Source organism: Nycticebus coucang, chromosome 20 (assembly GCF_027406575.1).
Source record: "Nycticebus coucang isolate mNycCou1 chromosome 20, mNycCou1.pri, whole genome shotgun sequence".
Taxonomy (NCBI): Eukaryota; Metazoa; Chordata; class Mammalia; order Primates; family Lorisidae; genus Nycticebus; species Nycticebus coucang.
The window spans coordinates 39,726,940-39,741,990 of NC_069799.1; the positions used below are offsets into that span (position 1 = coordinate 39,726,940).

The 15,051-nt window shown below is 37.3% G+C and overlaps 1 non-coding gene across 1 annotated transcript; it reads right to left on the reverse strand.

The window, feature by feature from the left end:
- Positions 1-5,525: 5,525 nt before the first annotated feature.
- LOC128573237 (small nucleolar RNA SNORA11) lies at positions 5,526-5,656 on the reverse strand. Its single transcript, XR_008376391.1, has one exon. It is a non-coding gene; the product is annotated as a small nucleolar RNA SNORA11 (small nucleolar RNA).
- Positions 5,657-15,051: the final 9,395 nt, after the last annotated feature.

The window sequence follows — 15,051 nt, forward strand, 5'->3', positions numbered from 1 at the left end:
TGTAACTAATTAGAATCTAGTTAAATAGACAGACAGATTTAGAACCCTCTGCTTTTTCTTTCTCCCTTGATGGTTACAGCTCTTGCTTATATCTGCTCAGGGCAGGGGAAGTTTGAGCTCTACAAATTCACCTTCCAGTTTAGTTTGATTTGTTTATTTTTGCTTCTAAACAATTTGTGGAGATTTTGACATTCTGCCGTGGATTCCGTGAACCACTTTTCAACACTCGCTGCCAGGTCAGCCACTGAATCCACACAAGGCGGGATAAAGCTTATCTATTGCCCTGGTAGTTCTAATTGCCAGATAGCCAGAGGGTATCCATTTGGTCTATAATTAGGTCATTTCTCTCTCATCCCCTGCAAGTGTGTATAATTATAAATTAATTTAAAGTCCCACTGTGAGAAAAGAAATTCACCGTAATATAAAAGGAAAGACAAAAGCTGCAGGAAGCATGTCTTTAAAAACGTTTTCTGGCATTTCCTTCTAAATCGATCCTCAAAACTTGTGGTTCATTCCACTTTTCATTTTCCCAGCTTAGCGCTTGATCACTGTATATTTAAATTGGAGGGTTGTTTTAAAGTTAGACGGCAGCCTTAAGGTTTGGATGTTTCCTGCTGAATTTATGGAGGAAGATCAAAACCACTCTCTGGGGAAATAAAGCCCATTGAGAGGCCGGCCTTTGAATGATGCTGAAAGGTGCGATTCCATGCAGGTCCAGACGGGAAGACTTGCCATGGCCCTCGTGTTTTATTCTCTGTAGGGGCCACGTGCTGGCTCTCTTAACACTTGCCTTTCTGTCTTCACAATCGAAAAAAAATTATATTTTATAGCAGGTGAGTAAAATATTGAAAACAGAGCAAAACAAAACAAACCCCAGCTCACTGTCCATACTGCCAAAGTTCTTTGAATCTGTCGGGTAGAGCAGCAATTTCAATTTACTTATATTATTCAAAAAACAGAAAAGGAAAAGAAAGAAAAAACAAGGTTCAATGCATTGCCCTGCGCGTTTGCAGAGAGATGATACAGGTAAAAACACGCTCGTCTGACAGCAGGGTAACCTCAGCTGAGCTCCAGAGGCAATGTTTTGACTGGCTATCCTTCCCACTCTGTCAGGGAATCAGCCTCTTTTGTGATCTCGGCAGAAAACATGCCAGATGTTGCCTAAGCAAAGACAATGTACCTAAGACCTATACTACATACATGAATGTTTAAATTCCTAAAATCTGGGGAGAAAAATGAGAAAGAGAGAGAGAAGCAGCTAGAAAGAAAGCGAGGCATTCTGCTCTCAGAAAAAGAAGCAGCGTTATTTTTGAGTCATTTCTCTAAAGATATTCTGAAGCATTCCTTATAATCCCTCTAGAAATATGGAAACTTTTTTTTTTCAAAAAGTTAGATCATTTTATTCCTTCACAAAGAGCCCTTCTGAGATTCTACTTGGAGGATTATAATAGGGATAGATCACAGATACATTCATTATTATTCCATTTTACAGATAAGAGAAGTGAGGCAGAAGAGATTAAGTGATATGCTCAAGGCTGACCCAAGAAGTAAATGGAACTCAGGCTTTCTGACTTGGAAGTGCTCTGCAAATGCACAAGGTGATACAGTGAGCTAAGAATAAAGGGAAGTCAGCCAGACACCACGCTTCACTGGCCTGGAATCCAAGAGAACCATCACAGACTGGACTGGTCTTCTGCAAGAATTCAACAACTGCATTCACACCTGACCTGGCAATGTCTTTTTAAACCTAATGGTAGTATATGATGTAGTTTTCTTTTCCAGAGAGTGTCTCTAACCACAGAATCTCTAAAGATACTTCACACCAGCAGGAAATGACACCATTAAAATTGAAGAATCGAACCTACTTCTGATCAACTAAGTCTAGCTCTTAATTTGTGTTTATTTGGCACCCAAATGAAAGTAAAAGATGGAATACTATTGAAATAACTCCCATCATCAGAGGTTTTAAGCCATCAGCAAGATAACCCGTCATGAAACACTAAGTTCAAATTCTCCTAAGTGGTAAAGAGAATTTTTACATACACAAAGGAAGAAAAATGTACCAAACACTAAATTTTGAGTTAAAAAATGCATAGCCTTAGATTTTCTGCCTTCAAAATCCATAACTCCCACTTCTGTTATTTGAGCTTTTAAAGATAGTTGGATTTAATTCCTGTAGAATACTGAAACTTAGATCATTTGAGAAACAGATAAGTCTGATCCGTTTTCTTCAAGTCACTACCAATCGGGGATTGACAAACCTCTTACATAAAGGGTCAGATGGTAAATATTTTAGGCTTTGTGAGCCTCACATGTTGTGTCACTCTTTCTCTGTTATTACAGCAGAAAAGCTGCCACAGATGACACGTTAATAAATGAATGTAAGACTGGGCAACAGAGTGAGGCACTGTCTCTACAAAATGTAATTTTAAAAGATTAGCTAGGCATTGTGGTGCACCGGGCGTCCCAACCCCTAGGGAGGCTGAGACAGGAGGATCATTTGAGCCTGAAGTCTGTGGTTGCAGTAAGCAACTAGCCTAGGTGACAAAGCATGATTCGGTCTTTTACAAAAACAGGTGGCGTGCCAGATTAAGCATGCTGGATGTAGTTTGCCAACACTAGATTAACACATTGAGACAAGTAAATTCATGAACTCATCCTAGAAAAAGTGCTACGTACCTCATTACTGAATATCACTATGGTCACCTTTGAAGTGCTCCCCATGGCTATCTGGTGATTGTAGTGACATTCAACAATGAGGTATGCAGCAGTCTTTCTGGGATGAGATTGTGAACTTAATTAACCTCACACACTATAAAAAAATCAGGTATTTTTGGGTGGTGCCTGTGGCTCAAAGGAGTTGGGCACCGGCCCCATATGCCAAAGGTGGCAGGTTCAAACCCAGCCCCAGCCAGAAACTGCAAAAAAAAAAAAAAAAAAAAAAAAAATCAGGTACTTTTTTTCACTTTTCTTCTAATAAATAAAAATCTATTTAAAAATAGAAGTTTTTTCAATGACACTTTTCTACTAATAACTCCAAGATCGTCTGCAATGGTAAAAACAGTTCTATAATTTATCTCTAATTCCAACATAATCAGCATGAATTAGCATTTCTCTGTTTCATATATATAAAGATATATTTGGATATAACCAAAGTTCTAGAAAACTAAGAGATGTGCTCTGATCTTCTTTTACATATGTGGCTATGAGATCTGAACCAATTCTAGATGCTACATGTGACTTCTTAAGCACTTTCAGAATTGTGGCCTGTGAACTCACTAAATGTCAAACAGCAAGACAAAAATCACAGACACCTTACAATAAGGTAGAGAAAATAAAAATGTCTTTGAGAAAATAAAATATATTTACTGTGCATTAAGTGGAAGTGGATGATCACGAAGGTTCTCATCTCATCATCTTCAAGTTGAGTTGAGGGAGGAGAAGGAGGAAGAGGATAGATAGCTTTTGTTGTCTCAGGAGTGGCAGAGGCAGCAGAAAATTCACATATCCATGAACCCATGCAGTTGAAACGGATACTGTTCAAGAGTCAACTGTAACTCTAAGTGACTTTAACTTTGGTTAGTATGCAGTTAATTGGAATGAACCACTTAGCTATAACTGCTCAATTCTGTCATGTGAAAAAAAAATCACATATAGCTACATGTTCAACATCTCACACCTCTCCATCTCTTTCATCTTTCTGATCCCTGTCTTTTAAAAATATACCCACTGTTGGTATCCAAGCCAAGTTCTAGTGATATGGGCTACAATGCATCTTTATTAAATTATGTCCAGAGAAAGAATGGAAAGCAATGAGGTGGAAAAAGTGTCCAGCTCAAATGAACATGCTCATTTAATCAGCTTCAGATTTGGGGCACCCATATTTCATGTCTTCCACAAATGGTTGAAAATTGAATGACTTCTTAATGAATGATGGGTTCAGAGATTTCCGAACAAATTTATCAGGATATCTCTACTTTATGTCTAAGATAAATCTTACTAGTAAGCAAAATGCTTCCAGACAACTAGACATATTCACTAATGGCTGTCAAAGAATAAAAAACTACCACAATGAAATACTCTTTTTAGAATCTCTGACTGAAGAACTTTAGTGTTCTCCTAGCTAGATGCATTACTAAAACCAGACATTCCTGAATATGAACTAGTCCAAGTATACAAATGGGCCAAATAAATAAGAACACGTTCATTCTAAAAATGACTAACTGATCTTGGAATCATCTATTATTTTTTCTTTTCTATGGTGAGATAGAATGCCATCTTCTTATGGACACATCAGAAATTATCCATCTCAAATCATAACACAAAATTCTTAAAAGAAAATCACTAGATTTTGTTAAATAATACGATCAGTACTCTTACAACACTGAAATACTTTAAAAACAAGCATAAATTATGACCATTCCAACATGGGCAAGAATTATGCCTGCATGTCATTTGTGATTTTCTCCTCATGCTAGTCAACCTCCTAGGTGCCCTCGGATTTGGGGCAGTTGTCTCTGGAGGATCCCTGTAAAGCCTTTCCTGTTAGTGAAAGATCAGCATGTCCCTCCTTGCCCAGCAAGATCCAAGTCACAGAAATTCAAGAAAACCCAATAGGCTTGAGAAGTCTGCACATATACCAAGACACTCCTCCCTGTGAGTGAAACTGAAGTTGGGTAGACGTCAGAATTCATTGGCTGGGCAGCTTAGCAGAGCCGTTGTAACACAAGGACAGTGGATTTTAGAGAAAAAGCCTGATTACTCCAGGCTCTGGCTCAAGCTTCTGCTTAATGTCCTGCTCATTGATTTTCCCTTCTTCTTCTTCTTTTTTTTTTTTATTTATTTGTGGGTTTTGGCCAGGGCTGGGTTTGAACCCACCACCTCCGGCATATGGGACTGGTGCCCTATCCCTTTGAGCCACAGGCGCCACCCCACTTCTTCAATTTTACACATCTAGTCATTGAACTGGGGACTGTGAGTCACTTTCTGCTGTTCTGTCTGCCACTGTCATCAATTTCTCTTGTCTAGCAGAGTGCCTTCCTAAGTATTCTTCTTCTGAAAGCTGATTACTTGGAATGCCTAGTTAGTCTTGCTCTCTAGGAAGGCCCTTTACAAAAAAAATCAGGGCAATAAGCCACAATCCTTGAAAAACAGCAAAATGGGGATGGGTTCATAAATAAAGTTTCTTCTTCGGCTTCTAAGGAAGAAACATTATCTTTCATGACTCCGTTATTTATTTACTTATTTTCTATTTCCCGAGCAGGTCCTATCAACAGGACATATTTCTAGGAATAGTGTTCATCACAAAAGTAAATGCCTATGGATTTTAATATAATAACCATCCAGAGGGTTCATCGACAGCCTTGAATGTTGAGAGGAAGAGAAAACTTTAAAAGCTATTATTATTTTTTAATTTTCCGAATATTTTATTGAGCAAATTTTCAAACATGCAGTACAATTGAAAACATTACATGGTGATCGCCCATACACCCACCACATACATTTTTATACTTTTCTTCTTCTTCACCTGTAGGGAATGTGTTCATTGGGAGGCCACAGGTTTTATGTGCCCCTCATCACAATTACCCCAGATTCCTGCTGGGTGTGTTATAAACAGAGGAGCCATTCTTTAGGCCCCCTGATCTGAGTATACCCCTTAAAAGCTATTATTTAGATTGTATAAAGAATTGTGCGTTTTAATTAAATATGAACTCCCTCATATAGGTAAGAAGGTAATATTTTTGTTAACATATAAATATTTTAGGTACCATCTAGTACTTCTAGAATGTAATTCCTTATTAAAATAATAATAACAACCGTGATCCAAGTTTGCCATACTAGAATTACAGGAAGGCAAACTTGTATCACAGTAGCACCCAGCAGCAATTTTCTACTAACTGAAAGGAAGCTCCTTGACTGGTTTGTTTCAAAACTGTGGTACGTGGTATGTGCTTTCATTGTATTCCTACCCAACGTGAAAGTCTACTCGTGCACTTATTATGAACCGAATTTAATGAGTGCCCAGAGCTTTTCAACTTAAATAGCATGGTTCTGAATCCAAGCTGTATTAAATTTACTTTCCAGAGCCAAGATCTATGAGCCAATACATATCAGTTATGAATCCAGGATTAGAAGGAGTTGGAAAGTGGATCAAGAAATTAATTAAAATAAGGCCACAAAAATACAGAGGAGGTAACAAGAGGATGCTTTTAAAGTGCTAAGTATTAAATACTGTCTATAGAAACAAATTCTACAGACTGCCCAGGGCCACCCTTGTATAATGGGAGTGAAATCTTACAGACAGGGCGAGGCTCCTGCAGATCATGCATTCTCGCTGTCCACAACATGTGACTGTGGACTTGCCACTCTGCCTAAAAATCAAAGCTAAGTCATGATAGGAGACATGCTGGTTTTGCCACAAGTCACTTATTGAGGCTGGTTTAGTACACAACTACCTCCACTGGATAAATCCAACATCCTGGATTTGTTTGCTTGTTTTATTCTCATGGTGGTGTTGCTCAGTACAGCTTTCTCCCGGTATCCTTAGTACACACTTTGGAAAGACAGGGCTATCTTTGGAGAGGTAAATGTGGAAAATTTGCAGAGTTTTGGTGGGAAGGGATTTAGCATATAAAATATTAATAACATGGCTACAATTAAGAAAACAGAAAGCCTTATGGGTCATTATTCTTTCCCCTCTTCCAACAGCCTAAATAAACTATGTTAGAAACAGTAAGATAGTATATTATTATTTGCATGAAATAATCATAAATAAATATAGCATCACCAAAATATCTGCCAGAAAGTCTGTAGATTTGAATGATGACATATATCTAACCTTAAAGAATTACCTAGGTTTATCAACTCAGCATAACTTATTAAGATTGGTAATATGGTATCTTGGAGGCAAATAAATAAAGATACAAGTAATTGTAATGCCATCTTCATAAAAATACCATAAATACAAATAGTCAATTAAATGATGGTGTAGTATTCAGAAGCCACTCAGTTACAGCTCAGCTTGTGGAAGACAAGTTGGTATTTGGGGAGGGGTGGTATAGATGTGTATAGAGATGGTGAGCTAATGTATCTTTTGATAGCCAGAAAGTAAAAAGAAACCCAGTTATTATGAGGCTGGAGGACTTCTAAGAGGCTGGCCCCATCTGAGATCACCTTCAGATATCATATTTCCTCTGAGAAAAACATTCAGAGATTTGGTTCCAGAATTAAGTGGACCAAGAATGTTCTGATTACTCAGACATTCAAGTCATAAATTAAGGGATCTTAGAATATCTATGGAATACCAATACCTATAGAGTAACTCAATCAATGCTTGGCTCTGCTGAGAGATGATTATGATGATAAGGACAGATATCAACTGCAATAAAAAGCAAAAGCTGAAAAGCAAGCTTGGTGATAAAGTACAGAGTTAGGTTAGTAAACATAATTCACCCAGACTTCTCTGCCACCCATGAATCTTTTTTTAAATTTATTTATTTTTATTATTAATATTAAATCATAGCTGTGTACATTTAATGCGATCATGGGGCACCATACCCACCCATGAATCTTAACACTAGACATTCAGCTAAATGTAGTATCTATGGTGGTCTATAAACATTTCTATTGTAGTTATAAAAGATTACTGAAAGAGTTAAGCAATTTTTTTCATCCTTTATTATAGAAACATTGGAGAAAATATTTAGTTCGTTAGATGTGGCTGAACTCTTACTTACCAATAGTTTTGATGCCTCAGCAAAAGACTGGGTCCTGCTAGCCTCGGAAATTTAGTAGCATAGAAGGAAGAAAGATACTTTAGGGCATTTTTCTCCTGGACCAAAATGATAGGGACACTGACTTTTGGCACCCCTTGCCTTCAATCCCTTCTTCCCCATCATTTATAAGTTATGACATCATGGGCAACTTGTTTTATGTCTGAAGCTACAACTGCCTTGTCTGGAAAGTAAATACAGTGATTTTTAACTCTCAATGCAGTTATGAAGACCAAACAGAATAAGGTGTAACATATGCCTACGAAACAGATAGTCAAGAAAGCCCCAACAGGTCTTTACAGAGTGGGAATACATACAATAAAAGTGGGGAAGAAAGTTAGGTTTGTGTGTCAAACAAGAAGACCTATCCCATGATTTTACGCAAAATATATTACAGAAGTTCTAAGATAATAGTTAAGTCCCTGGAAGTAAATTGCAAGCTACCCTGAGCTTAAACGAAGGATTTTTTTTTTTTTTAAGTAAGATGGAAAAGTTAGCTTTGGAATAATTCAGACTAATTATCTCATCTTTTCAGGATTGATAGGAGCCCACAGAAATAAACAGGAGAAATAATGCGTGGGTGATTTTGTTTTTTAAAAAATGAAGATGCAAATATTCCATTACATTTGCATTTTTATTTACAATCACAATGTTTCCTGGTCTCAGTAATTAGAGTACTAACCAGCGTACCCAGTATGAGAGAGTCTCTGTCGGTTTCAATCATTACAGGTAAAATGTTATTATTCTTCATTATCTTAACTCCTGTTTGTCTTACTGTCCAATTCTTATCCTGGCCACTACTGTGATTAATTTAAATAACGTATAGGATCTTGGGACATTTTCTCAATATAGTGTCTTCATCCTTTTATAGAAACATTTTAACAATCAAGTGTATCATAAATTTCTATCTAATATATTGATAACATTCCCACATCTTTAAAATAGACATTCCCCTTACAGTTCTAATTCTCTCCACCCCAGGCAAGGCTGCCCCTGTCTGTAAGTTGAGTAAGAAGCCATCTCCTCTCTGGCAGTAATAGCAAACTTTTCTCCCAGGAAGGGCATGCATCTTTTTCTAGAACTCTTTCCTAATGTTATGTTTTTGGATGACATATTCAAGGCCATGGATGTTATCAAAAGTGTGTTATGTTTTAAACCATCTTTCCTGCCGAAAGTGTTGGACTTGAAGGAATGGATTTGGGGGGGAAATGAGGGGAAAATCAGCCCTGAGTACCATAGAGATGAGGAGAGAGTTCTTGCTCAGCTCCTGAATGCAGGGAGCTCCGGAAGGGAAGAGCCAGTTGTGTGAAATATGGCTGGAGGATCTTGAAGCAAACCCAGGCTGTTTCACAATGTAGCCTTGGGCCAAAGCGGAGCCCACGGATGTCCCTCCTTTCTGCAGCCCACAGATCACCTTCTAATGAATACACCTGCCTCTTCTCAGAAGAGTGGGGGATGTGAGTGCTGCCTGGGTCTGCTTCCCTCCCAAAACTAAACTCACAGCTTGGTGCGGAGGCTAATTATTTGACTAGGACCGTAAATCCTACCAGTTACCGTGGAGTTAACACCATTGAAAAATAGAGCCATTTAGCTGCAAGAAATCTATAACCTACTTTGTGCTCAGCCTCAAGGCAGTCAGAGCCCACTGACAATTCCAAGTAGTAGTGGCGACCTTCTTACAGAGCTTTAGGTAAGGAGATTTAAAAGCTGCTCTTTTCAGTCTTTCACTACCTTATTGCCAGGAAAACATTCTTGCAATAAAAAAAAAAATCCTTCTGGTACTATTTAAACCAATTTCCTTTTGTCTGGAGGTCAAGTGAAACCAGGAGAACTGCTTGAGAGTATAAAGTCCATAGACTTATAGAATGTTCTTAGTGTTGGGAAGATTCCTAAACCTTGTTCAGTTCATCTTCTTATTTTACAGCTAAGAATTAAAATGCAGGGATGTAGAGTGACTTGGCCAAACCGGCACAATTAGTCATCAGTCTCATGAGATTTAATTGTATGCAATATAAATAATTCAAAGTCATTATAACCTGCCTGAAATTACAAGGCTTGACCAGAAAAATGGAGAAACTCAAACAATATGAGCAGTTTTAATGAGGACTCAGACTACCTGGGTTACAATCCTGGCCTCTGCCACTTAACTGCTGAAATCTGGGACAAGCCAGTGCAGTGGTTCACGCCTATAATCCTAGCACTTTGGGAGGCCAAGGCAGGTGGATTGCCTGAGCTCACAGGTTCAAGACCAGCCTCAGCAAGAGTGAGATCCTGTCTCTAAAAATAGCCAGGTATTGGGGTGGATGCCTGTAGTCCCAGCTACTTGGGGGACTGAGATAAGAGAATAGCTTGAGCCCAAGAGTTTCAGGTTGCTGTGAGCTACGATGTCACAGCACTCTACCAAGGGTAAAAATAACACTCCGTCTCAAAAAAAAGGAACCTCAGACAGGTTATTTCATCCGCCCTGCAGTTTCCTCCTCTGGAAAATGGTGTCAAGGACAGCACTGACCTTACAGTACAGTTGTGAGGATTAAACTAGCTTATCCCAACTAATAGATAATGTGTTTTTATGTGTCCAGTACTATTCCAAATGCTCTATCTGTACTAAATTTTTATGACATGTCCTTAATGTAGACACTATTGTTCTCATTTTACAGATGAGAAAATGGAGACGTTTCTAAAAGCACCAGGTACATAGCAGGTAATCAATAAATCTTAGCTGGCGACATCATCATTTGTCATTATCTTTGTTAAATCGTGATTTCCGTAAAGATCATCCTTCAAAACTTTGTTGAGCAGATTGGTTTGCCCTTATGCTAAGTTCTGAGCTTGCTATTGGCAAGCTTACAAAAGGAAAACACGTAAAAGAAAATCACACCTAAAAATTTAAGCTCAAAAGAAAAAAAAAAAAAAGACAAACAGAATTCCAAAGGCAAATATAAATTGTCCATTCTTTGGAATTACCTCTGTGTTACCCTCTTTGTGTGGATAGCAAAGTGTACAAGAAAAAAATATTTTCCTACTCAACAATGAAAATCACAAAAATTTCAATATGTTTCTATAGTATTAAAATTCACTAAACATTTGACATTCATATATATTTTTTTTCTGGAAATGTTCTTGTGACTCTTGATTGCCCAATAATAATCTCTACATGCTCAGGCTTGGCTTGCAGGCGCTGGTAACCAACTTCTTTCAACCTGCTACTTCTCAGAATGTATGCACCACAGGTGGTCAGTCTGAAAGAAAGGTGGGTCATCCCAGAGAGAAGATGTTCAGCCAGACCTCATACTGTCCCCTGATGGCTTTTATTTTGACATGTGGGGCTATAACCCAAAGCACACAGGGATTAGAGATATCATTTTATGTCAGTTATAAGACAGGATATAACAAAAACTCAGAGTAGATTTAGCATCATTTGTCTGATGTGACACTAACAGGAGGAAAGATGCCCCAGTCATATCAAACAATCACCTTTTCAGGTAGGCTTTCCTTTGCCCACTCAAGTTGACAGCGGTTCTTACTGAGGGATTTCACCAACTGCAAAACTTTACATCTTGCAAGAGAGCAATTCCTCTTCCCCACAAACAGGTAAATGTTGCTGTGAATGAGTGAATGAAACTATCAGAAATTACTGGAGTCCCAGAGAAAGAAAAGCGAGAGGATTAGAACAGATAACACCACCAATTCAAGTTCAAAAACAAAATGAGATCAGTTTCCAAATGGTTATACCTACCCTAACTTTGAATGCTAGAAAGTATGGACCAGATTTAATTTTTTAAAGAACAACCAATTTCAAACAATATGCTCATATAAAAAATGAACAATAAAATTCCTGCTAAACAGTCAGCAGAGTATTTAAAAAAAAGATTCTTCCAGAACACAGAAAGGGCATAGTAATACATTCGTGTACTTGTTGAACATTTACTCTATTCCAAGGCAATCACTTAATCTTCACATGTGTCGTCTTATTCAGTCCTTTAAATAAAAATAAGAACATTCATCTCAGAGAGCTAATGTTTACTCCATGCGATCATGTAGCAAGAGAGTGGCAAAAGAGTCAAACTCTCCTGACCTTGATGCTAAAGGTCACATAGCCTCTTAATGTGCATTCTGTGGATGTGATCACACAGGTTAGGGCACATGGCAGACACGTAGGCTGCAACCACCCAATGTCTTACTGTAGCTATGGAGAAACAGCATATTTAAAAAGCTTGAAATTTGAAAATATTCTGTTAAATCTATTTCTGCAAAATTCCCACTTCTTAGTTCCAGACAATATAAAAGGTGTGCTTTCTTTGTTTTTGTTTTTGTTTTTTTTTGTGAACACTTGGAAAGCAAAGTTTGTAGGTAATGAATAATTTGCAAAGTTGTTGACTGACTTATACCACTGATACAGAGTGGAATTTTAGCACTTCTGATTTCTTTTTTTTGGCCAGGGCTGGGCTTGAACCCACCATCTCCGGCATATGGGGCCAGGGCCCTACTCCTTTGAGCCACAGGCACTGCCCCAGCACTTCTGATTTCTTAGAAAGTGAGTGGATGATCACAGATTGAAATTTAAATGTGTTCTTCATTTTAATACCTTGTTTTCATTTCAGAGAATACCATTGGATCACACAAATCAGGACAACTTCATTATTGATCAACAAAACAGATGCTGATTCTTATTAAAATTTAGACAAATTAAATCTAACAGAGTTTAACTGAGCAAAGAAAGATTCACGAATCAGACAGTCCCACAAAGCAGAATAGGTTCAGAAAAACTCTGGTGCCCTGACCAATTTGGAGAGGATTTATGGACAGAGAAAGGAAAGTGATGTACAGAAAATGGAAGTGGGGTTCAGAAACGACTACATCGGTTACAGCTTGGCATTTGCCTTATTTGAACATGATTTGAACAGTCGGCCACCTTTGATCATCTGAAGCAGTGATTGGTACAAGGAAAGGTTACAGTCCATTTACATGTCTAGTAAGATTACAATTCACTAGGTGCAGAGAAACCTTTAGGCTGAACTTCAAATATGTAAGGAGGCAGCTTTAGGTTAAACTTGATTGAACACTGCATTTAGCTTCCCTTCTCAGCACTGGATGATCCGTAGTAACTAACTCATAACTACTGAAAATGTCAAGGCTTATGATTTTCATGTTATTTTCCTCTTGATATCTTAAAAGTGAAACCACTTTTAAAATGTATTTGCAAGTGGTAACAAGTTTTGCAAATAAATATTGCAAGTTTTAAATATATTAGTGATACCAAGAAACTGGAACTATCTGAACCAGCCAAGTGAGATGTCTGGTGTGGATGTAGAGACAGCCACAGTCAACTTTCAGCAGGGAAATGAAACATCACTTTGGGCACAAGGACATTTAGAACAGCAAGGGATGAGAGATACACCACCAAGCTTACTTTAAAAATGAGTCAAGTTATTTCAAGGAATAACGTGAGCAGAAACCTTGATATTTACTATGCATAGGGAAAAACAAATTGCAATACCTTAAGCAATAACTAATACATTGTCTTTATGAAGCTATCTTTCTTGCAGGAAGTTTAAAGCAAATTATTGATGTTTTGAAGAAAAATCAAGAGATTATTCACAAGTGGGAAAAAAAAAGAAAAGAGAGAGGGAGATCTTGGCTAGAGCCAACAGAATGTAGGACACATCCAAGTAAAAATTTAAAAATTCTTGAGGTTTGTTTGATGACCACTTTTAGAATCACCTTGAAAGATGAAATTTGTGAAATAAGAGGAAATTAAAGTTCTATATTTTAGATATAAAAAAATTTTGGGGGGGAAAACTTGATAGGAAAACTAAAGAAAAAGGATAACTTTCCTTATATGACATTGTCAAATAAATGGATTTTATAATGTTCAAGAACCAAATTGAATATGTTAGAAAACTTTAGGAATTAGGTAAATTAATTCATATTACTTTTAAAAATGTATTTACTATACTTATAATGATTTTATCTATGAAGTTATAGCCACTTAAAATGTTTATAGTTTTTCTTTTTTTTAATTTTAGCAAGACATGTACCTATGTTAGTTATATTTTCATCTAATACTATTCACTTGAGGAATGTACAGATGTCTGCAAGGATAATGAAAAATTTACAGGAGTTATTGTTTACACCAAGGCCATAGGAAACCCTGCTTTGGTCAGTGACTGTACTGCAGGGCTCAAGAACACTTCTCTCAAATAGTTTTGTCCACATTTTTCAGTTTGTTCACTGAGGTGATAAAACTAGAAAATGTTCTTAAAAGAATAATAAAAGAATGCCAGTTTGTCTATTTGTTCCTTAGAAAAATCGAATTACAATGAAAAGATACTTTGAATACTTTCTCTGTTACATATATCCTGTTAAAGTCAGGAAGAGGTGCTGAACAGAATTTTAAAATACAGGTTTAGTTTTTATTTTTCTTTGTAGAAGGTAAGGACATATTTTTTTAAGAGAATAAGATCCTGGCAAATATGTTTGTGGACCCCAAGTTGGCTTGTATTCTGGATGTATTCCTGAGGCTGAGCGCCCCATGTCAAGGTCAACCCCCGGCTAGATTGCTCCAGAGATGACGACTGGACGAAGAAATTTGACCTTGGAGATTATGAATCATTGGAGACTCTTGATTTGATGTCTATTAAAATGTTTGAAGTAAAATTTTAAAAAATAAAATAAAAACCATCTTCCATGAATGAAAAAAAGTATGAATGAGTTACTTTCCAGACACATTTGTAGAATCTGAAAGATGTATCAGGGACTTTTGCAGTAAAGGCCCCTGAAGTTGGGTATATAACACAAGTGACCTATGAGATGCAGCTAATGAGTTTCCTCAGCAGAGGCCTTAAAACACCAAGAGGCACGAAGGTATGAAACTCAAATGCCCTCAGAAAGAAGCTGGATTTGTCCCCAGATCACTAGTCTGTGGCTCCTGCATTCCAACATTCCCCTAGCCTGACAGCATTTTGGGCATCTCTTCTTTGTCATTATTTTGACTTAGAAAGTATCAGAGAATATTTGCCATCTGTGCTACCTCGTTTGTGAGTCACGTATGTGAACGTGACACTGGGATAAGACGGATTCAGTTTAGGCATTGACATGTAACTCAGAATTAGTTTTGTGTATTAAGGTATGATTTTCTGAAATTGCAAATGAAACATGTATTGAAATACATTATGTTTTAAAAATGATATTTAAATGAATTTAATTCAAATTGATCACTGTTCACTCATTATCCAAAAAGAAAATTTAGTTTTGATTTATTTTGTCTTTCTGAAGGTAA